Source organism: Pseudochaenichthys georgianus, chromosome 3, assembly GCF_902827115.2.
Source record: "Pseudochaenichthys georgianus chromosome 3, fPseGeo1.2, whole genome shotgun sequence".
Classification (NCBI taxonomy): domain Eukaryota; kingdom Metazoa; phylum Chordata; class Actinopteri; order Perciformes; family Channichthyidae; genus Pseudochaenichthys; species Pseudochaenichthys georgianus.
Genome location: NC_047505.1, coordinates 46,943,667 through 46,969,204, shown reverse-complemented (window position 1 = coordinate 46,969,204; position 25,538 = coordinate 46,943,667). Strand labels below are relative to the sequence as shown.

At 41.5% G+C, this 25,538-nt stretch overlaps 1 long non-coding RNA gene and 3 pseudogenes across 1 annotated transcript; 1 reads left to right on the top strand and 3 right to left on the bottom strand.

Moving 5' to 3' along the window:
* Window positions 1-1,691: 1,691 nt before the first annotated feature.
* Window positions 1,692-4,414, bottom strand: LOC117443179 (UDP-glucuronosyltransferase 2B1 pseudogene; annotated as a pseudogene).
* A 605-nt stretch (window positions 4,415-5,019) lies between these two features.
* Window positions 5,020-7,259, bottom strand: LOC117443168 (UDP-glucuronosyltransferase 2C1 pseudogene; annotated as a pseudogene).
* A 605-nt stretch (window positions 7,260-7,864) lies between these two features.
* Window positions 7,865-18,047, bottom strand: LOC117442723 (UDP-glucuronosyltransferase 2C1 pseudogene; annotated as a pseudogene).
* Window positions 18,048-19,378: 1,331 nt separating this feature from the next.
* Window positions 19,379-20,197, top strand: LOC139433471 (uncharacterized). The gene is made up of 3 exons (XR_011642925.1): window positions 19,379-19,535; window positions 19,925-19,985; window positions 20,103-20,197. It is a non-coding gene; the product is annotated as an uncharacterized lncRNA (long non-coding RNA).
* Window positions 20,198-25,538: the final 5,341 nt, after the last annotated feature.

The following is a 25,538-nucleotide window of genomic DNA, read 5'->3' as shown; positions in this document are numbered from 1 at the left end:
TTGTCTAATATATCATATTCCAATCACTTGTACTCTTATTGCACTATTTCACTTTTTACTATTTTACTATTTTTATTTTTGTATTGACTTGCACTATTTTTTCTGTGTATCTGTTTTATTGTGTTGCACTGTTGGAGGAGCCTGTGACCTAAGGAGGGGGGGGGGGGGGGGCTAGGAGACGTTCGATTCCTGTTTTGAATCGTGTGCCGTCGATGGGTTTCATTCCATTTCAAAATGCTGTTTGTCGCTCAGCGTAAACTTCGTGCACTGCCACTCCAACATCCAATCACAGAGCTTGAGGACAAATCACGGGGTTTGTCAAGCAAAGCACAAGGTGTAGTCCCAAACGATAGCTGAGGATTCTGGCTAGTGTCGTGTCTTCGGCCATCCTAAACTGAACACATATTTGTTTCTCCGAATCGAAGGGGAAAATTACAAAAGCATTGTACACAATTTAAACCAATCAATGTTGTGTAATCAACAAGGATAATCTGGTGTTTTTTAGTCGATGAGTAGTTCAGATATCACTGTAAAATCAATCGACAGTAAGGAGAATACTTACTTCCGGGTGTAAAATCCTCCGTTATCCAATGGGAATGGATGCTCACATTGCTCTCCGTAATACAATAAAGGGGACATGATCAAATCGGAATATAATGTTCTTTTAAAAAACGTTAACTAAAGGGAACAATCTATTTGACACAGCTGAAGCTCTGGCCTTCCTTAAAAACAAACTAATGTAATACAAATCACAGTTGTATTACACACAATGCAGTTTTTTGAGAACAAAAATTCGTAACTAATGCACCATAATACATTCTGACGAAAAATAAAAATGATTATGAATACAAATAAAATAAAAGAAGCCTCCCGTGAGTTACTACAAAATATAAAGTAGATTTAAAAACATTGGGGTTGTTTGCGTGGTGCAGACACGTAAATGTAACAAAGTTTGTGAGTCCACCACGCAATGCGGTGTTAAGGAGTCGTGGTGGAGTCACGCATTCTGGTGAGATCAGGTTGATTTTTAAGTGTAGTATGTTGGACATTTCTACTTTTCTTGTTTCCTTAAAAGGTGCAGTCTCCAACTGAAGGATGTGCACAGGTCTATGCAAATGCTACGATTAAAAAGGCGTTATCAGTGCCTGGCTTTTATTATAGATCCAAAGCTCAACATCATCTAAGGCAGGGGTGTCAAACTAAAATACATTGTGGGCCAAAATTATAAAATGGGTACTAGTCGACGGCCGGACTGGTTCAATGTGTATTTGTATTATTATGAATACAAATAAAATAAAAGAAGCCTCCCGTGAGTTACTACAAGCTATAAAGTAGATTTTAAAAACGTTTTATAGAATAAAAGCTCACTGCAGGACGTTGTAGAAATGCGTGTGTGCACCACGACAAAAGAGCCTCATTCACTTTACATTGGGGTTGTTTGCGTGGTACAGACATGTAAATGTATCAAAGTTCGTGAGTCCACCACGCAATGGGACGTGGTGGAGTCACGCATTCTGGTGAGCTCAGGTTGTTAAAAATAGGTATGACAGAGTGTAGAGCATACTATGTTCTCCCCTGAAATCCACTGAGAGGCTGATGTGTGCCTCCAATAAATACACAGTTTGAAGGTAAACAAACATGTTTATTGTGTGGTTCGTTACAGCGTACCATTCAGATCCAGTATTGTCAAATATTTGCAGGGAGCACATTAGAAAACTAGTGTCGAGCAACACAAAGCAGAAACACCTGAAGCTCATCTCAATGACCTCATCCACATCAGGTCTGTGAAAATACAGATGCACAAAGATGATGTCATCAATGAGCCAGAAACCCTATTTTAGCTGCATTAGGAATGACCAGACCTTTAGCTATACAAGCACTCCTTCAAAATGCCCTTGGGCAAAGATAAAATACAGACCATACATTTCCATACTTTGATTATATTATACAACAATATTTACCTAGATTTCAAGTATTATGCTTGTAGTGATATGAAAAAGGTCAAAACATTAATTAAGTTCATGCAAGTACATGTGTTGAATATAAACAAACTAATTAAATGAATGTACCTACCTAAAAGCTGATGCTTGTCAGCTGTCAAATGTTCCATGAATGTGCACTCAAACAATCTTATATCAGCCTATAATATGAATCCCAAAACCCTTTTGCATATTACAGTATTTATTTGATTTAATGTACACAATTGAATCAAATCCCTTGAATGCTTACTCACGTTTCACTTTAGATGTACACATTTTAGTGCACAAACACCTGATGGAAAACACAAAAGTGAACAGCACGAGCAGCACAGCTCCAGCCAGGAACAAACCCACATCTACAGAGTGGTAGGAATACCAGGGCAGTCTGTAGGACTCAGTTCTCAGGTGAGCTGCACCTTTGTGTCTCATGACAAACTCTATCCAGAAGAGGGCGGTGTCCAGCGGCTTCATCGGCTGATCTCTGTGCAGCCTGGAGAGTCTCTGCATGTTCAACCTGTAGGAGGGCTCATTCAGGACGTCCTGGATGGCATCCTGAAAGTTGTTTAGACGCAGCAGGTTGTCAAATTGGTCGAAAAACAGGGGCAGACCCACAACTGGGACACTGTGATAAATAGCCTCTTGGACTCCATTGGTTCCTCCGTGAGCCACAAACAGTTTTATCTTGGGATGTCCTAAAAGGTCATTCTGAGGCATCCAGTCTACTATTAAAGTGTTGTTGCCCAGAGTCGCTGGTCTGTCACCTTTATATCTCCAGATGACTTTCTGGGGTAACTTCCCAAAAGTTGCAGCGATCCCGTTTGCCATATCAGAGGGAAGTTCACTTACAAAGGCCCCCAGAGACATGATGATGACCCCATGCTCTCCAGAACTCTGCACAAACTCCTCCAGGTGTTCAGGGAGAGGTTTTGCTGGTTTGCACTGGAACCCTCCAATATAGACAACATTAGGCATGGTGGGACGAGGGAACTCAAACACAAAGTCCACTCTCATCAGCCAAATGTCTGCATCAAGCATTAACTGGTTGAAGTCAATATCGGACCCAAGATATTTGTCACACAGTTGCTGGTATACTAGCTTCACCACCACTTGATGTTGTATGAGGTTGATTAGTTGCAATAACACATTTTTAACTCTCTGAAGAAAGGTCATCTTATCAGTGTGTCCAGATCCTGTTATAGGGACATATGATAGAGGTGAAGGAGCAATAGCAAGATGAGCCTCTCCAGCTATTAGCCAACGAACATTATAAACCAAAGGAAGGTTTAAATATTTGGCCAAAATGATGCCATGGCCCCAGCAGGGATCGGTGAGTACCAGGTCAAACTTGCTGTCCTGTAGGATTCTCATTAACTCTTTGTTGTCTAGCATTGCTGATACTAATTCACCCACGGTGGAATGAGCATCCACAACCGTGGCTATCATTCCTACGGCCGTGTTGAGAAAACTTGTCAAGGGAATAGCCCCCCTTTCAAATGTGATGGAGTCAAATATGGTTTTTGTAATGAACTCCTGATCAAAACTCCTCTCCACTTGAACTGTATAAGTATTGTAATAAGAGGATTTTTCCTTGATGTACCAGCTTTTGCTAGAACGCACAACAGTTATATTGTGTCCTCTGGAGTGCAAAGCCTCAAGTAGAATATCCATGTTGATCCAGTGGCTGCCCTCAGCGGGTAAGACCAAGATGTTTCCTCCATGACAGCCTCTGGGAATAAAGACAAGCAGCAGCCAAGCACTGCAGAAATGGATCAACCTCATCTGGAATGAAAACAATGGACAACCAATGAATAAAGGATAAGAACAGCAGAGCTGTAATACTGAACTTGAACTAAACAAAATGTCCATGCTGCAGGAAACGTATTTTTTTCATAGCCTACACTTGTTTCTGATCTTCTACATACCTCCAATATCTTACACTGGAACCTCAATGTTTTTTTAGTTTTTTTAAATGATCGTTAAAATACAAATCCCTTTAAGTGTACCTTTAAATTAACTTTTTATGGATTATATGACCGATATACCTGAAGTACAGTTAAGTAGCAATGCATCTTATTTGATTCCATTAGAAACAAACGTGAGCAAACACACACACGGTTTAGGTTAGCTTATATCTGCAAGTACTATAACAGAGGGTCATTGAGAAACTGACAGTGAACAATAATGGGAAGCAAATCGTTCTGCACAAAACACACAAGCAAGATAACAATCCTCAGAGGGAATTTGAGCACCACAATTTCCCATTGACTGCTTAGCTTCTGCTATTGTTTAAATACAGTAAAAAGCCAAATATAAAATGTAAACATTTAAAACATGGTGCTTGTTCTTACCGCTGTCTGTAATGTTATTCTACACAGGAAAAAAGCCAGGCTGGGAACTTCTCAATCTGGCACCAGACTGAACCAACCTGAGCGAGTCCAGACGTGTCCACCCAGGAAGTGAGCAGTTCTGAGGGGAAGGGACGAATTAAAGGCAAACGACCAACCATGTGCATCCAAACACCATGATAAGGAAGTTAATGATTGATTAAATTGTATCTATAGACACATATCCAGGACCTTATCTATCAGTTGGCATATCAATTTATAAGGCTAAACAAATCCAAAGTCTGTGATTTAATAAGTGCCATTCATCATCCTTAAGGATTTTATAGATCTTCCCTTGGACCTCTTAGACCAGCCAAACACAGAATAAGAAGAAGTCTGGTCACTATAATTCTGTTACTTGGTGAAGAATAAAGACAACAGGCCCCACATCAGCATCAGAATACCTTTATTTGCACACAGAGGGGAAGTTTATAAAATATAAATTCAATTAAATATCATTTATATAGTGTCAATATTAATAGACTTATGCTTTGATCCAATTCAGTCTTTTATATGATTGCTATACTTTGAAAGGACAACCTAAATGTACCTGAGTTATTACACTTACTGAGTGTTAATCATTATTGTCTTCAGTCTACTGTTCATGTTGATACCATTTTTTTATTCAGTGTGCACAATGTATATCCATTGAATGCTTAATCAGGTTTAATTTTGGACCTACACATTTTAGTGCACAAATACCTGATGGAAAACACAAAAGTGAACAGCACGAGCAGCACAGCTCCAGCCAGGAACAAACCCACATCTACAGAGTGGTAGGAATACCAGGGCAGTCTGTAGGACTCAGTTCTCAGGTGAGCTGCACCTTTGTGTCTCATGACAAACTCTATCCAAAAGAGGGCGGTGTCCAGCGGCTTCATCGGCTGATCTCTGTGCAGCCTGGAGAGTCTCTGCATGTTCAACCTGTAGGAGGGCTCATTCAGGACGTCCTGGATGGCATCCTGAAAGTTGTTGTCTTTGTCCACTGTCGCTAGTGTAAGAATCCTAGCTGCTCCTCTCTCCTTTAGACGCAGCAGGTTGTCAAATTGGTCGAAAAACAGGGGCAGACCCACAACTGGGACACTGTGATAAATAGCCTCTTGGACTCCATTGGTTCCTCCGTGAGCCACAAACAGTTTTATCTTGGGATGTCCTAAAAGGTCATTCTGAGGCATCCAGTCTACTATTAAAGTGTTGTTGCCCAGAGTCGCTGGTCTGTCACCTTTATATCTCCAGATGACTTTCTGGGGTAACTTCCCAAAAGTTGCAGCGATCCCGTTTGCCATATCAGAGGGAAGTTCACTTACAAAGGCCCCCAGAGACATGATGATGACCCCATGCTCTCCAGAACTCTGCACAAACTCCTCCAGGTGTTCAGGGAGAGGTTTTGCTGGTTTGCACTGGAACCCTCCCATATAGACAACATTAGGCATGGTGGGACGAGGGAACTCAAACACAAAGTCCACTCTCATCAGCCAAATGTCTGCATCAAGCATTAACTGGTTGAAGTCAATATCGGACCCAAGATATTTGTCACACAGTTTCTGGTATACTAGCTTCACCACCACTTGATGTTGTATGAGGTTGATTAGTTGCAATAACACATTTTTAACTCTCTGAAGAAAGGTCATCTTATCAGTGTGTCCAGATCCTGTTATAGGGACATATGATAGAGGTGAAGGAGCAATAGCAAGATGAGCCTCTCCAGCTATTAGCCAACGAACATTATAAACCAAAGGAAGGTTTAAATATTTGGCCAAAATGATGCCATGGCCCCAGCAGGGATCGGTGAGTACCAGGTCAAACTTGCTGTCCTGTAGGATTCTCATTAACTCTTTGTCGTCTAGCATTGCTGATACTAATTCACCCACGGTGGAATGAGCATCCACAAACGTGCCTATCATTCCTACGGCCGTGTTGAGAAAACTTGTCAAGGGAATAGCCCCCCTTTCAAATTTGATGGAGTCAAATATGATTTTTGTAATGAACTCCTGATCAAAACTCCTCTCCACTTGAACTGTATAAGTATTGTAATAAGAGGATTTTTCCTTGATGTACCAGCTTTTGTTAGAACGCACAACAGTTATATTGTGTCCTCTGGAGTGCAAAGCCTCAAGTAGAATATCCATGTTGATCCAGTGGCTGCCCTCAGCGGGTAAGACCAAGATGTTTCCTCCATGACAGCCTCTGGGAATAAAGACAAGCAGCAGCCAAGCACTGCAGAAATGGATCAACCTCATCTGGAATGAAAACAATGGACAACCAATGAATAAAGGATAAGAACAGCAGAGCTGTAATACTGAACTTTAACTAAACAAAATGTCCATGCTGCAGGAAACGTATTTTTTTCATAGCCTACACTTGTTTCTGATCTTCTACATACCTCCAATATCTTACACTGGAACCTCAATGTTTTTTTTGTTTTTTTAAATGATCGTTAAAATACAAATCCCTTTAAGTGTACCTTTAAATTAACTTTTTATGGATTATATGACCGATATACCTGAAGTACAGTTAAGTAGCAATGCATCTTATTTGATTCCATTAGAAACAAATGTGAGCAAACACACACACGGTTTAGGTTAGCTTATATCTGCAAGTACTATAACAGAGGGTCATTGAGAAACTGACAGTGAACAATAATGGGAAGCAAATCGTTCTGCACAAAACACACAAGCAAGATAACAATCCTCAGAGGGAATTTGAGCACCACAATTTCCCATTGACTGCTTAGCTTCTGCTATTGTTTAAATACAGTAAAAAGCCAAATATAAAATGTAAACATTTAAAACATGGTGCTTGTTCTTACCGCTGTCTGTAATGTTATTCTACACAGGAAAAAAGCCAGGCTGGGAACTTCTCAATCTGGCACCAGACTGAACCAACCTGAGCGAGTCCAGACGTGTGCACCCAGGAAGTGAGCAGTTCTGAGGGGAAGGGACGAATTAAAGGCAAACGACCAACCATGTGCATCCAAACACCATGATAAGGAAGTTAATGATTGATTAAATTGTATCTATAGACACATATCCAGGACCTTATCTATCAGTTGGCATATCAATTTATAAGGCTAAACAAATCCAAAGTCTGTGATTTAATAAGTGCCATTCATCATCCTTAAGGATTGTATAGATCTTCCCTTGGACCTCTTAGACCAGCCAAACACAGAATAAGAAGAAGTCTGGTCACTATAATTCTGTTACTTGGTGAAGAATAAAGACAACAGGCCCCACATCAGCATCAGAATACCTTTATTTGCACACAGAGGGGAAGTTTATAAAATATAAATTCAATTAAATATCATTTATATAGTGTCAATATTAATAGACTTATGCTTTGATCCAATTCAGTCTTTTATATGATTGCTATACTTTGAAAGGACAACCTAAATGTACCTGAGTTATTACACTTACTGAGTGTTAATCATTATTGTCTTCAGTCTACTGTTCATGTTGATACCATTTTTTTATTCAGTGTGCACAATGTATATCCATTGAATGCTTAATCAGGTTTAATTTTGGACCTACACATTTTAGTGCACAAATACCTGATGGAAAACACAAAAGTGAACAGCACGAGCAGCACAGCTCCAGCCAGGAACAAACCCACATCTACAGAGTGGTAGGAATACCAGGGCAGTCTGTAGGACTCAGTTCTCAGGTGAGCTGCACCTTTGTGTCTCATGACAAATTCTATCCAGAAGAGGGCGGTGTCCAGCGGCTTCATCGGCTGATCTCTGTGCAGCCTGGAGAGTCTCTGCATGTTCAACCTGTAGGAGGGCTCATTCAGGACTTCCTGGATGGCATCCTGAAAGTTGTTGTCTTTGTCCACTGTCGCTAGTGTAAGAATTGTTAGGAGATTTAAATGTTAATTCGGCCGCATTTCCAAATCTCCTCGCGTCCCTACACAAGCCATTATCTTACAGGAAGGGAATCCAGATCATACAAGTAACCGTTAAACAATAATCCACTTTAATGGTAATATACAATGCAATACAATCAAGTACAATCAATACAGTACAAATTACATACAGTTCTGTGGGATCCCACATTTACCTGATACTCACGTGAGCCAGCCAGCCAGCCAGCCAGCCAGCCAGCCAGCCAGCCAGCCAGCCAGCCAGCCAGCCAGAGGAGAAAGAGGCCGAACACAGCGGGGTTTCTGTCTATATCCCTCGCTGACCCAAGGAGGAGTTATCTGCACCTCCCTTCCAGACCAGTGATTGGCTGCCCAAATTATCATCAACACCCCACATCAGGGATGACTGTATGTTAACTCCTGACCTTCCCCCTCTTCCTGTGTCCTCTAAAAACCACATGTTAGCAGGCCCAAAACCAGCCCAGTTTTCTACACAAATCATTTTCAAGCTTCTTCACAGTTTGCATGAATACATACAAATATATCCTTACAATTCCCTCTTTTGCACTCTTAAAAAAGAGAGTGCAATTTATACAAGGCACTTGCAAAAAACTGCATCCTTGTCTGCTGAGTCTCCATACTTTTTATTCTCAGTGTCCACAGTGAAGGGCACTCCGTCCAGGCTCTCGTTGCAGATGACGCAGCGGAAGCAACCGGGGCGGTAAGACTTCCCCAGGGCCTGCATGTCCATGATTAGATGTCCACCTGCGTTGCACTTGTCTGCAGACTGCTGGAACCCAGAGTACAGAAAGTCCTCTTCACAGAAAACCCTTCCTGCGTCATAGTAGAACGCCTTCCCTCTCAGCCTTCGACTACAGGCGCTGCAGGTGAAGCAGCTGTCATGGCAGAGGCTGCCCATAGCTTGGCAGGCCTGGCTGGCTCCATACACCGTCTTGTTGCACTTAACCCACACTCCTGTTTCAGCGGAGAGTGGAGTCCCCTGTGCCATCCTGGCTTGCCGTGTCTTTGTCCCCTCTGATCCGCTGACGGCGGCTTCCGAGTCGATGCTGAATAGATGTCCTCCCGATCTTCCTTCTCCGGTCCGATGATGATGCCTCCCGGGACGACTGCTGGATGGATGATGGATGTCGTCGAGGTCCTTCTCCTCCAATCCGCTGATGACAGCATCCGAGTCGACCTCCATGACGAGAGCCAGATCTGTCCTGATGTCGTCTAGGGTCCTCGCAGGTGTTTTCCCCCGCCGCACACTGGCTCCGCACAGTGGTACCAGTTGTCCCCCTTTCCTTGTAGGCGGACGGCATGGGATGTCCTCTGGGTCACTCGGTCGGGGCCGGAGAGCCTGGGGTTGACAGTCAGCCTCCTGCGTCTCGGGTCCCCCTTTTGGCATCCACAACCTGTGTGGAGAAATCTGATACAAATCCCTCAAGCCTACGCTCCGGCCTCTGGGGCCCTCGGCTGTTTGACCCACCAGTGCGTGGCAACTTGGAGCCTGTTGGTGGGGTGTCTTACAATAACAGACATCTGAGCACAGGTTTTCTAAATTAATTGTGCAGCTTCAGAATCTTAATACTTGGACTGTGCCCACTAAATAAGAACCACAACATCTTTAGGTAAACTAAATAACATATTTCAATAGCTCTGAATTTCTGACAAGCATCTGTATTTATTTAAATGAAATCCCTGAGATCCCATTAAAAGTCTAAAAATATGATTTGAACTGCTAATGTTTCTGGTAAAGAAACACACTAATCTTATGGATTCAAAAACAACCAAAATCACAATACTAACAAAGTGAATGGCTTCCTGGTGATACTGCTTCTACCCGTCAGTTCTTAGATATTATCCTACTAAAAAATGAATACAAAATTCCAACAAACTGTCATCAAATGTCTTTCTATTACAAATGTAGATGAAATGTATATCCCCCTAATGACCTAAACAATAAAGTCTATGGCTTTTACTTCTTTACCAGACTAGTTACATGATGTTGTCCAAATTACATTGTGTCTCATTACATTACTATGTTTTAGCTTAACTGTAAATATGTTCTTTCTACATTTCAAACCTCAGTTACTTTAATACCTGTTGAAACATTAGTTGACACATTACTCACCGGTCAGCCTCTCCAGTATTCCATTCTGGACTTACATCTCTCTGGTAGCCCCTTGGCCACTGATTCTCTACCTGTGTTACCTGCTATAACTCAATCAATACTATATACATGTCAACATTCACCAAACAGCCTCTTATCCCCAAATATGGAGCAGGTCAATTCTAAAACTGTCAATCAATGGTCAGATTGAACAATGGAGTTGGGCAGCAGGTTCCTTTCAGTCCCTAAATTAAAAATGTACATTGTAAAGTTTACACTCCCCCTTTTTTACACATTCTCTCATGTGTAAACAAAAACCTGTATGGGAAGAAAACCTTCAGGTCATAATGGATTATAAGACAATACCAAACATTTTTCCCAGTAAACACTTGAGAGTATTTCTCTCCATCATTCAGTCCTAAAAGAAACAGAATTCCAAATTTCATAGTTTGAGTTTCACATTCTTCAAACCGCCACCTCCTGTGGGAGTGAAACATCATGAAGCAGATTAGATACGGTTTCCCCTTTTGTGCAATGTTAGGAAACCTCTCATTTCACACATTATTATCACACAAAAATAATGTGTTAGTCCAAAACATGCTTGATTAGTCATCGTTTTAAATCATGCAGTTGCACTGATCAGGTGCAGACATACACACACTCACACTCACACTGTCAGGTTGTAAAGTCAGGTTTGGTCAGGTTCACCGCAGAGTCAGTCATTGACAGTGCCTTCCCAAGTTACCCTGTCGGTCAGTTGGTCTCAGGTCAGTTGGTCTTTTTGGCCATGTGTCGTGCCCTGCAGAGATGTTCCAGCACAGGCCAGCATCCTCCGTCTATACAAATCTGTATATATGGAGCGCCATCATTTATTAATTCACAATTACAACTATAATGTTCAAGATATCTCCAACCCCTCCTTGCTGTTTCCCACATTCCCTGAAAAGTGTCTAGCCAAAAAAATGTCACTTCCTTATTGTACTATTACTATTACTGCAATTCATTTACACCTAATTAGTATTAAAATGACCAATAGATCTATTTCAGAAACATGTGTACTTCACTATCTTGTGTCAAAACATTACTAGGATCTGTAAAGATCTGCTATTTATTCCATAACTCATTCTATCAATTTATCTTCAATTCTGGTGCACTTAAAGAACAATGTTACCCTCTTTAACCGTGCGTGGAACTCTGGGTGTCTGAACATGAAACCAGTACCTCAAATTGAAATACTATATTTTGTTTAGAACCAGCTTTCCCTTCAACATGACCTATATAAATACATATTTATCTGATCTTATAGAGCTGTTACTAAAACTCTCCCTTTGAACTGATCAATACTGCAACAAATTAAAACACTACCAAATTCACACACGAATAAAAAGTCCAGTGCATACTTCCTTCATGCCCCCCCCCCCTTTTTTTTTTTTTTTTTTTTTTTTTTTTAGTGTGTATTAGACTGATTTTCCACTTCCCTTTAATAGTTCCCCTCTTTTCCGCTATTTTTATTTACCACTTGACTAATTTATGGTCCATACGTCTTCTTATCTTCACTTATTTATCAAGTCAATTCAAGTTCTTTACAATACATTAGTAGATACCTTGTGGAGTCCTCACAATAACTAATCCCCTCTAGGATATGAAATCCATTCATCTTCAAGCAGATACTATAATAATAATAATAATACATTTCATTTCGAAGCGCTTTTCCAGGTGCTCAAAGACGCTTTACAGTGGTGATAAAACATGATAAAATAGAATTTAAAAATTTATAAGAACATGATAAAATAACATTTAAAAGTTATTAAAACAGCAACACAGCATAATTCACAGATTAAAAGCCAGTCTGAAGAGGTGTGTCTTGGTCAGTGTTTTGAAAGTGGGGGGGTCAGTGCAGTCTCTGATGTGTTGGGGGAGGGAGTTCCAGAGAGTGGGGGCAGCGATGGAGAAGGCTCTGTCGCCCCAGGTTCGGAGCTTGGTTCGTGTGGGGATAGAGAGGAGGTTCGCTTCTGATGAGCGAAGGCTGCGGGAGGGGGTGTAGTGGTGGATCAGGTCGGAGAGGTAGGGGGGGGGCCTGGTTATTGAGAGCTTTGTGTGTTAACAGAAGGATTTTGAAGTGTATTCGTTGACGGACAGGGAGCCAGTGCAGGTTTTGAAGGACGGGGGTGATGTGGTCTCTGGAGCGGGTGTGGGTGAGGAGGCGGGCAGCGCAGTTCTGGATGTATTGTAGTTTATTTAGGATTTTGGATGATGAACCATACAGGATGCTGTTGCAGTAGTACAGTCTTGAAGTGACAAATGCGTGGATGAGGGTTTCAGCAGCCGGGAAGGTGAGTGAGGGACGGAGGCGGGCAATGTTTTTCAGATGGAAGAAGGCGGTCCTGGTGATGTGGTTTGTGTGTTTGTCAAATTTGAGCTGGCTGTCAAAGATTACTCCAAGGTTGCGAATGTGAGGAGAGGGGGTTAGAGTGGTGCTGTCAAGGGTGAGGTTGAAGTTCTGAGTGGTGTTGGTGCGGGATGGGGGTCCGATTATGATGATGTCAGATTTGTCGCTGTTCAGTTGAAGGTAGTTTGTTTGCATCCAGGATTTAATTTCTGAGAGACAGTTGGTGAGTGTGGAGTGAGTTGTGGCAGTGATGGTTTTTGTGGAGATGTAGAGTTGGATGTCATCAGCGTAGCAGTGATACTGGAGGTTGTGGCGACGGATGATTTTTCCAAGGGGGAGTATGTAGAGGATGAAGAGGAGGGGACCAAGCACCGAACCCTGGGGGACGCCTTGGTTCAGAGGGGCAGTGGAGGAAGTGCAGTTATTGATGTGGATGAACTGGTGTCTGTCGGTGAGGTATGATTTCAACCAGGAGAGTGCAGTGTCAGTGATGTTGAGGGATGATTCCAGGCGGGACAGCAGGATGGTGTGGTCGATGGTGTCGAACGCTGCTGTGAGGTCGAGGAGGATGAGGATGTTGAGATTGCCGGAGTCTGAGGAGAGGAGGAGGTCGTTAGTGATTCTGAGGAGGGCCGTCTCTGTGCTATGCTTTGTCCGGAATCCTGACTGAAAGGGTTCAAACAGGTTATTGGAGCTGAGGTGGGATTTTAATTGGAAGGCTACAACACGTTCGAGTAGCTTTGATAGGAACGGGAGATTGGAAATGGGCCGGAAGTTGGACATGATGTCATGTGTGAGTCCGGGTTTTTTCAGTATGGGTGTAACAGCAGCCAGTTTGAGTGAGGGGGGGACTGATCCAGAGCAGAGGGAGGAGTTAATGATTGTGGTTACTATGTCCTTATCTATGTTTTGTTCACGATAACAATGGTATAACAACCACATGTCATCCATTCTGGTCCACTTAAAAACCAATGTTAAACTCTTCAGCAGTGTGTGGAACCCTGGATGTCCGAACATGCAACCATTCCTCCCTCCTTTATCAAGGATTTAAAAACAGAAGTCATTTCATATTTCCTATGGTAATAACTATGCTACAATGGTGAAATCAATTATTTAGATTTGAATACTATATCTGGCTTGGCACCAGCTCTCCCTTTAACATTATCCATACAGATAAAGATTTGTCTTATAGAGTGGTTCCTAAAACTATCCCACTACTTTATTCACACGTGAATAAAAATGTCAAAGAATATTTTGTTAACCTGATGAAAAGATTGAAGAATATGGTTGTACTCCGAACCCTCAGTGTGTTCTCATTTTACTCTAATAGTCTACTGCTATTTTTAATTTAATAAATCTTTCTGTCCTTACGTATTTATGCTTTAAATGTGCGTTTTGTGAATAAGTGTGTTTATGTGCAAACTCACTCATTCCCGTTTTCCTTTTCTCCTCCTCTGGTTTTCTCAAGCCGTGACCCCGGCCTCCTCACTTCTAATCGACCATGCCAACTCCTCTGATTCTGTGTTCTCTTCAGTCCATCAGCTGTAACTTCATCCGCTGTCAGCCATTGGCCCAGTTACATCTGCATGCGCCCTCATGCCAATGTTCTTGCACTGCTTTACATTTCATCTCCTCCTTTACAGTCTCCCTGCTGTTTTTATGGAGGGCGGATTCTGCTCATCTCCCACAGTTTGCTCTTGTGCTCAGCTTGGAACTTCATGGTCCCATCTGAGGGACCGATGAGCGTAGATTTCTGCCCGTCAGCATGCTGTTTGGTTCTGGATGCCACAGGTGGAGATAGTTCTGGCTGCAGTCTTGTTGTTGTTGTTTCAGCTCTGGTTCTCTGTCTGTTCGATGGAGAAGGAGCAGTCTCCCGTTGGGTTAGGTCTTTTGTCTGCTTGGAGGGTCGGGATCGTAGCCTTTTCTAATCAGAGGGGGAGTCCAGGTCTCGGGACGCATTACCTATAAAAAATCTAGCACACTGAGGTTAAATAAATCCAACCCTTTCCACTCTGACTCTTTGTAATCATACTATCTGTCTTAATTGTTAAATGCCATCTAAACAACCTAATTGATGTCTACAAATGATATTACAAAAACTCACTCTAAAAATTGTTTCATCCATTGCTACATATGTACCCAACATAACTCTTTCAGGAAACCATTTTCTCCTATACATTGAAAAACGTACATGTTTCCAGCATCACATATTCCACACACTACGAAAGAACATCTACATATTTTCTCCAATATTTTAAGCTAGTTTCTATAGCAAGATTATCATGTGTGACATAATAATCAGATGTCTTGTTTGCTAACCAAGAATATTAAACTTTAAAATGTCTTTTGGCCAGTTGAAGTCCTGCTTACTTCATCCTTAAACTCTTCTTTAATTTGAAACCAAAAAAGGTCTTCCTTCTCCACCATGATCCTATCTCTATATCAAAGTCCAGACAAACTGATGATTTATCTTCAGAAACCATGAGGAATGACTCATAAAACACTATTCTCCCTTACTTCAGTTCTAAATCAAATGAGCCAGACAGGAAACCCCCTTTAACCACTTGCTTATCCTATTATTGTTGATCAAAGTTGTGTTACAAGCAGGTTAGATCTGTAATGAATTAAAATCAATATTTAAGGACGTAATATAAGTTAAATATATTGTTAAGGTAATTACTGTTTTATTGTGAAGGCCTCTCTGGCGAACAGCGGCCTTCGGCTTTTATTTTGAAAGGCCGTTCCGGAACAGCGAGTCCGATTCCTAGAAACACGGCAAATTGACAATCGTTCTAATACATTAACTATAGTCGTGAAAAAGACAAGGAGGGGGAAGGCGTGTGGAAGCAAGCAATGAACTGAAAATGCCACCAATCCTGTTTTAACGTGATGGCGAACATTGAAAACCGAAGCGGGCATAAGCACCTCTGCCATAACTGACAAGCGTTCAAAAACCTTTCTGCTTATCCCTTATGCTAGTACTTTTTGTTTTATTCATAACCTAAAAATACAATTGTGATGAATAGCTTGCTTTTGTATCATTACATTTACCAACATAAAACAAGGTCTGTACTAATCAACAATGACAACCTACAGACAGCTCATTTAGTTAAATATACGCAATATATTGACTTCGCTTTTATTTATCTGACTTAATTAACGTGCTTCCCCCCCTTTCAGCCACTAGATGGCAGCAGCAGAGCACAAATGAGCTTCACTCTTCTGAGCGAATGTGTGATTATCACAGACAATCGGTCACACAGATTATTCAGGTAAAAATCACACAGATGTATTCCCCGTACATTTTGTCCGGCTTGATAACGTGCTACATATGTCGTCACGCAGGACTCTCTGCCTACCTTGCGATCAACGTTATGTTTACATCAGCCTTTCAAATAAATTTTTACAGACAAGGGAAACGGGAGCCGGTCTCGTCACAATGTAGGTGACGTTAGCGCTCTCTCCCAAGGATTTAACAGAATAGCAGTCCACTGACACTTTCGCTTATTCGGTCTCAGACTGCTATTTTACCCCCAGTTATAAACGGCGGATCGATCTGAAATATCGATCATCCAGGTTCCGCCGTGTGAGACTCACACTCACATCCCACGAACTGCACCGCTCCTACGCCACTTCAGGACTAAAATACCTGAGATCCACGCAAACTGCTTTTATTTCTTGTTACGCAGGACTCTCTATACCTGGCGATCAACGTTCACGTGTTATATATAACTTTCCTAACATGGTAAAAAATTATGCATTGTATACTCCATTCAAACTTCAAAAACACTCTGAAACGCCTACAGACAATCCCACAGGGCCCTGCTATTGTCCGAGGCGTCTAAAAGTGCTTGTTCCCGACCCAGTGTGGTCCTCTGAATCCTTCCACAGCTCATGTTTATTCAGCGTCGAGTCACCATTTGTTAGGAGATTTAAATGTTAATTCGGCCGCATTTCCAAATCTCCTCGCGTCCCTACACAAGCCATTATCTTACAGGAAGGGAATCCAGATCATACAAGTAACCGTTAAACAATAATCCACTTTAATGGTAATATACAATGCAATACAATCAAGTACAATCAATACAGTACAAATTACATACAGTTCTGTGGGATCCCACATTTACCTGATACTCACGTGAGCCAGCCAGCCAGCCAGCCAGCCAGCCAGCCAGCCAGCCAGCCAGCCAGCCAGAGGAGAAAGAGGCCGAACACAGCGGGGTTTCTGTCTATATCCCTCGCTGACCCAAGGAGGAGTTATCTGCGCCTCCCTTCCAGACCAGTGATTGGCTGCCCAAATTATCATCAACACCCCACATCAGGGATGACTGTATGTTAACTCCTGACCTTCCCCCTCTTCCTGTGTCCTCTAAAAACCACATGTTAGCAGGCCCAAAACCAGCCCAGTTTTCTACACAAATCATTTTCAAGCTTCTTCACAGTTTGCATGAATACATACAAATATATCCTTACAGAATCCTAGCTGCTCCTCTCTCCTTTAGACGCAGCAGGTTGTCAAATTGGTCGAAAAACCGGGGCAGACCCACAACTGGGACACTGTGATAAATAGCCTCTTGGACTCCATTGGTTCCTCCGTGAGCCACAAACAGTTTTATCTTGGGATGTCCTAAAAGGTCATTCTGAGGCATCCAGTCCACTAGCAGAGTGTTGTTGCCCAGAGTCGCTGGTCTGTCACCTTTATGTCTCCAGATGACTTTCTGGGGTAATTTCGCAAAAGTTGCAGCGATCCCGTTTGCCATATCAGAGGGAAGTTCACTTACAAAGGCCCCCAGAGACATGATGATGACCCCATGCTCTCCAGAACTCTGCACAAACTCCTCCAGGTGCTCAGGGAGAGGTTTTGCTGGTTTGCACTGGAACCCTCCCATATAGACAACATTAGGCATGGTGGGACGAGGGAACTCAAACACAAAGTCCACTCTCATCAGCCAAATGTCTGCATCAAGCATTAACTGGTTGAAGTCAATATCGGACCCAAGATATTTGTCACACAGTTTCTGGTATACTAGCTTCACCACCACTTGATGTTGTATGAGGTTGATTAGTTGCAATAACACATTTTTAACTCTCTGAAGAAAGGTCATCTTATCAGTGTGTCCAGATCCTGTTATAGGGACATATGATAGAGGTGAAGGAGCAATAGCAAGATGAGCTTCTCCAGCTATTAGCCAACGAACATTATAAACCAAAGGAAGGTTTAAATATTTGGCCAAAATGATGCCATGGCCCCAGGACGGATCAGTGAGTACCAGGTCAAACTTGCTGTCCTGTAGGATTCTCATTAACTCTTTGTCGTCTAGCATTGCTGATACTAATTCACCCACGGTGGAATGAGCATCCACAACCGTGCCTATCATTCCTACGGCCGTGTTGAGAAAACTTGTCAAGGGCATAGCCCCCCTTTCAAATGTGATGTAGTCAAATATGGTTTTTGTAATGAACTCCTGATCAAAACTCCTCTCCACTTGAACTGTATAAGTATTGTAATAAGAGGATTTTTCCTTGATGTACCAGCTTTTGCTAGAACGCACAACAGTTATATTGTGTTCTCTAGAGTGCAAAGCCTCAAGTAGAATATCCATGTTGATCCAGTGGCTGCCCTCAGCGGGTAAGACCAAGATGTTTCCTCCATGACAGCCTCTGGGAATAAAGACAAGCAGCAGCCAAGCACTGCAGAAATGGATCAACCTCATCTGGAATGAAAACAATGGACAACCAATGAATAAAGGATAAGAACAGCAGAGCTGTACAACTGAACTTGAATCAAACAAAATGTCCATGCTGCAGGAAAAAAGGATTATTTGAATAAGCTACTATTATCTCCGACTTCCTTTAATACTATATACCTCAAAAGTTTTCCATTGGAACCTCAATGTTTTCTGTTTAAAAAAAAAATCAGCCTACTGTTGAAAATCCATTCATGTAACTTTAAACTGACATGCATGGATTATAGGACCTATACCTGTAGTACAGTTAAGTGACAATCCATCTTATCACACACACACACACACACACACACACACACACACACACACACACACACACACACACACACACACACACACACACACACACACACACACACACACACACACACACACACACACACACACACACACACACACACAGTTGTCTGTATTGCTCTTCCACAGGAAAAAAGCCAGGCTGGGAACTGCTCAATCCAGAACCACTAAACCAAACTGAGTGAGTCCAGACGTGTGCACCCTGGAAGAGTGAGAAGTTCTGAGGAGAAGGGAAGAATAAAATAGAATAGGCCAACCATGTGGTGCAAAAACAATGATAAGGAAGTTAATGATTGATAAAATTCATGTCTATCAACACATATCCAGTACCTCAATTGGTACTGACTGCTATATTTTGAGAGCACCCCCTACATTGACTTGAGTTGCCAACTTTACAGTTGTTAATCATTATTATCTTCAGTATACTCTATGGAGGCTGTGTGTAGCTTTCACTGAGTGAGAACAAAACGACCATTACTGCACATTATCAAAAATCACATGACCTAGCCTACTTGCTGGAAAGGAAGGTCTGATAGTCGAACCTCTTCAAGCTTTTCAGACTCTCAAGGACCGCGGTGAATTTAGTTTTAGGTTGGATCAGAGCCATTTAATAGAAGAGTTACGACATCTCCGTTCACTCCAATGGACCACTTTTTTACAGCAATGGCGGATCGTGGAGCCTCTCAATCGTTCCCCGGAAGTTAGCGCCAAGGCTGGCAGAGCTGTGGAGTTGCAGCATAATACACCGTTCGTGACGGACTTTTAAAGGTAAGAAGAAGTTTAAAGATTTATATTGCGGATATTATCAGTACATCTGATTCAAATTAACATGTGTATTAAAGGATGTCAGTGGATTATCCCTAAATTAGTAGATTTAGGGAACGTTTACAGATAACAGATTAAGCTAGCATACCGAAGCAAGTTAGCAACACACGTTGAACAGCCTTTTAATTGTAAATTCCGTTCTCTCTATGTCATTTCGTCCAACATGTTGAATTAGAGAAGAGGGGCTTCTAAACGGGATTGTATGCGGGGGTGGAGGGAGTTAAATATTAGATAAATATAACTTTGGTGCGTGTAAGAGTGAGTGTTTTTAGCAGAGCCATATTGTGTCCTTGTGATTATGTTGATTATTACCTGTCTGTATAATGTTGAAGCTCAGCTGATTTTGGATTGATGGCAAAGGGAGAGGGACTTAAGTGAGAGTGAAAACACAAGGTAAGTTTAATACTACTGTTTTATATAAGTAAACACCTTATCTCCCCAAGGCATTTCCCATCCAATAGGTGTGCTGTGTGTATAACCCTTTCTCCTGTCTGTTACTCCCTCTTTCAGCACAAGAACCAGAGGGGGATTCAATGGAGCCTGAATACCTGCACTGAGACCCTCACCCTGCACCCTGAGTCTCAACTCTCAGTGTTTTTCAAGCCTTTCCCTGTTTTTTTGTATTAAACAAAACATTAAGCTTTCCCAATGGTGTGGTTTTCGTTTTGTGAAAAAGTGCAAATGCAGTGTTTGTATATAATTACATCACATATTTTGTTGCTGTTGGTCGTGAAATTGCTCTGCTTCCTCCACTCTGTGTCAGTGGGGAAGCCGTACATTCGTACTCCTTTCTCTGAGCGATTTGAGCATCCCCAGGCAGCACAGCAAACCATGGTGGCGACTAGGAGGCAGCACAGCAAACCAGGACAACACGGAGGAAAAGGCACCGACAAACTGCATGATATGCTATTCAATGTTTATTGAATTCCATGTATTTGCAATGGATGTTCCTAAAGCAACACATTTAACATCATCATCATCATATCCTGTTGGTCTCCTGTCCTTTCTGAAAGCCATAAAGATGACATTAGTCATTTAGATAACTTGTGTCCTCAGTTACCATGGGATTACTGAAACTACCATGCATTTAAGAAAGTGGTAGAAATGAATCTAATCTGCATTTTAAAGCATTACTTTAGATTCCCTCGCGCTAAATATATCAATATACATTAGAAAGTGATGCTCCTGACTACCATACAAGTTTAAGAAGATAATATTGGTTTGAAAGAATTCAAAGCTATAAATAAACAGCAACAGGCTCTTTAACCAATGCACTGTTAGTAACATGTAAACTAGCTGTTCACACTAATCTTAATATTATCACTTAATATTGGCAAATTCTATTTTATTTTTTAAAACATATTGATGTAAATACATACACATATCGATTTGTTGTATAAATATTGCAAATCAAAACCTTTATTCACTAATGATTACCAAAAATCGTAGTTCTATCTCCTGTTATCAATGCATTCACATTGCCCGCCATGAACTTCCGGGGAACGATCCTCGTCTACATGAACCACGTGACGATAACTGTTTTTGGACTTCCGTTGTCGTAACTCTTCTATCTATATAGAGAGGCGAAGTCCCTCCCTTTCCGGGAGCCTCCATGGGACCCCGGAAGCGTAAAATTATACATTGAAGTCAATGGAGAGAGAAAGGTTATCTTTTGATCCCGTTTGAATTGTGCCACGAATGACACATATGATGTTTGTCAATTTAAAAGAATATTTTGCAAGTCAAAAAAATTAAAATGTGTCGTAAAACTGTGAAGTTACAATTTTTTTTGTGTGAAACCGCTCAGTGAACTACAGGTCTCTGGTCTCTGGTCTCGCACAATACGCGTCACCATCACAAAGATGGCCGTCACGTTAGCAAATTTCACCTGTTTCTTTCAGAATGAGAATAAAAGTATAAAACGAGGTGACTACAAGTCTGGACACGTTGAGAGCTGTACATACACGAAAGGGGAGTTAGTCGGTTCTGTAAGAGCAGCGGGACCGGCTTTACAAGATGTTGGTGAGTAATATGAGTGCAATGTGTAACGTTAATTTCAGCTAGCTAACATTAGCTAACAAGGTACACTAACGTGTTTTGTTTCAGTAACTAGTTTTCTCCTTTAGAACTTCGTGGTCTGTGTGTATGCTGTGGATAACATTAGTGTTCACAAGAACAAGGTAAACTCCCGTGTTTTGTTTTAGTTGCTCTTCAGATTGAAGCGGCCAGTTTTATATCGACTATACTGTATGTGTGATCTCCTTTTACATCTCGTTGTGTCATTTGAGTTTATTTGCTGTGTGTAGATTCAAGGGTTTTGGTTATCTTGTCAATTTGTTTGGTTATCCAGGCACAGCTGTGTGTGACTCCCTCGGGTACACTGGTATGTGTTTTCCTAATGTAGAGAGCGTTGATTAATTAATAAACTACACACTGAGTCTAGATCCTGACCAAATCCTTTTTTATTGTTGATCAAATGTTTTTCAAAAATGTATTCATACACATTTAGAAAAATACAATGTACAATCACAACCAGTACAACACACATTACAAAAAATACAGAAAAAACAAACAATAACAACAATCAGACAAGAGGACAACACTATGGAAAAATAACCCCTCCCACCCCCAGATCCGGACCATCCTTGTATTATTCCTCATTCAATCTATTATAGCATGCTAACAAATGGTACTTACTTTATTTGTACAGATCTGCATGGGAGACGATGGCGCGATGCAGAGCGCTGTCTGTGATTGTGCACGGGGGATGTACAAATGCAGCCACGCTGCAGCATTGGCAATATGTGCCATGTGGCAGATCGCTCCACAGATGTTGAGTGCCAGTGGAGGAAGCCTGGCATTTCCAAAGTAGTCCAGCCGGTGTCTCAACTCTACCAACAGTGAGAGGAGACATACAACCCACTGGCCAGAGACATCGCCACTCAGGATGTAGACTGGTTCAGGTCTGCACTGAGGGGCGCACAGTGTGGCATGGCATGGCTTTTGTCACCTGAGCCAGAGCCGCGGCCACAACATCAGGCCATTGTCACCGTGCCGGAGCTGGTGAAGGGGCATGGGGGCTTGAGGCAATTCTTGCCTCAATGCGACTGAGCAGAGACCAGCAAGCTGCTATCCAGACAGCCACCGGAGGACAGCGGACAAAGTGGCAGTTACACAGGCGGGGCAGGTTGACAGCCAGCAAGTTTGGTGCTGTGCTGCGGTCGGGACTTTCATCCACTCCATGCGCGTCCCTCATGAAGAGGGTGCTCGGGGGGGTACAACTTGGACGGAGTCATGGCTGTCAACTGGGGGGTTGTAAACGAGGCCGAAGGGGTGAAGGCTTTTGTGCAGGCCTCTCAGGAGACAGTGTTCGAGTCTGGTCTCTTTGTGAGTGAGTCGGTGTTTTGGGAGCATCCCCCGATGGACTTGTGCAGCCATCTGCCCTGCTGGAGGTGAAGTGTCCACCATCATTATATAGGATATATATATATATATATTTGTATACATATCTGTAAATTGTATAATTTTATTTGATTTAAAAGTATTTTCTCTGTCTATAAACACAAACTGAGTAAGATTGACAATAAAGTTGACTTTGAAAAATATATATATTCTTTATGAAAATAGTTGACTGTTGGAGAAATGAATCCAAATGAAACGTTGGACTGAACTACAACTACGCCTTTAAATCTCTACGGACTGTTTTTCAGTGGGATGGCAACTTCCTATCTTTAAACATTTATTAGTTTTTTCTCAGAACAGATTTAATTTTCTGAAGTTAATTTAACTTAACCATGTAAGGTCATTATTAAAAAGGTACAATCAATTTGTTTAGGGTTGAATAAAATAATGATAAACATTTCATTTGGATAATTTACTGACAGAATAAGAAACTCAATGATGCTCTACTCACCTGTTCCTTTTTATAAAGTGAAACAGTTGAAACGATAGATTTTAGTAAACTTAAAAACAACCTTCTCCAAAAGCTATCAAGGAATATACCGAATACTTGTTTTAGAACTTTATTACATATTTTTATATAAATAGTTTGAGTGATCCATAATTGACAGAAGCTTGTGTTTACACTGACCTGTTAGTCATATATTAATGTATTTGTAACTTATTTAAACCACTACCTCACTAATTTCTTTCATTCATCACGGTTCAGTAAACTAAGTGACACATGAACCAGTTTAATAATTATAATAACGTAGGATTGCAACTCTTTGAAACTGTAGGTGGCTCTTAAAAGAGCCGTTGTGTTTGGGTGTGCTGGTCTCAGGTCAGTCTAAGCCCTCTCTCCGCGGATGCAGCTGGATGTCCTTGGGCATGATGTTGACCCTCTTTGCTTGGTTCATCTTACTGGGGGCAGCTACATGGATGTCGGTGCAGTCCACAGTCAGTGTGCAGTTGAAGGCAGAATGAATGTATTATTGTCTCCGAATGAAGCACAACTTCATGTCATACAATACATTGACTTTATTTGTAATTGTGTAAAAACATATGAGCATTGATTAGCAAGCAGGACCTGCAGGAACAGAGCATGGTGATGGATGGAGCTGGGAAGAGAGAAGAATAAAGAAAACATATCAACTTCATTATCGGATATTAAAAATTCAATTTCAAAACAAGTTGCCACTCCTACAGTTTCCTCGTGTGTAAAGATGATTTCACTTGACCTATGCACAATATCACACTCAATACATGTGTGTCTCTGGGGGGAGCATTGTGCCTTTGATGTATATAAATTATATACCATAACCAAATACTATTACGTACAGTGGAAATCAGGTTGCCAGAGCAGGTCAGTGTGCATGTTCCTCAGGGTCTCAGCAGTTACAGGTGAGGTAAAGAAAATAAAAGAGAAAAAGGTCAGTAACAACACTTTGAATAATTATCTCTTTTAATAATGTTCTATCAGTAATCACTCAACTACTGTCTTTCCAACAAACAGATTGACTCACTATCATCACAATGAAACACGTCCAGAAGAATGGACCACAGATGGAAATTAGCTATTAGCTATAATCTGGCATATTGCATCTCTTCTCTTTGCTGAGATTAATGTTTTTGTATGCATGGTCCTTCTATAAATAAATACATGTCATGCAAAGCTGCCTGCCTGCCTTCGACTCTCCCTGAACTGCCTGATCTTTTAATGTTCAATGTTAACCATTTGAGCAGATAGCATTAAGTAGAAAAGATCGCAGATGCTAATCTGCCGTTAGCCTACCTCCCGCCCCCTTAGCACCTGGCGATAGGCTCCTCTTCAAATGTTTCACAAAATACTTAGCATCATGACTACTCTTACTGTTTAACATTTGGGTTCACTTCATGTTAAGGCTAATACAAATGACAAGGCTAAGTAATGTGATGCTAACTAACGTGCTCGCTACTAGCTATGTAGCTAGCTTGACTGTGTTCCATGCACAACATGTGTATTACCTGATATGTTTGGTCCAACGACTCCTGGTCCTTTCATCAGACGGGAAGCGATAGAACGAGCTATGATCTATAAGTATGATCACTTATGTGATTACAACCTGGTACAAAGCACACAGGCATCTTGTAAAAGTGAACTTATTTTTAGCAATCTCTTATTTATTGGAGGGAATAAATCAGTTATGAGATCTTCTTCTTCTTCTTCGCTTTAATTACGAGTCGCAACCACTTGGAGCATTATCGCCTGTGACATCACTTACGCGAGCCAGAATGGGATTTGGGATTTGTAGTCTTTGTAGTCGCGTATTTTTCATAGTCTTATATTTCAACAGTTTTACGACAAAATGTGACTTTTTTGACATGGAACTTATTGTTTAAGATTGACAAACATCATATGTGTAGTTCGTGGCACAATTCAAACGGGATCAAAAGATACGTTTTCTCTCTCCATTGAATTCAATGTTAATTTTTCGCTTCCGGGGTCCCATGGGCCGGAAGTAGATG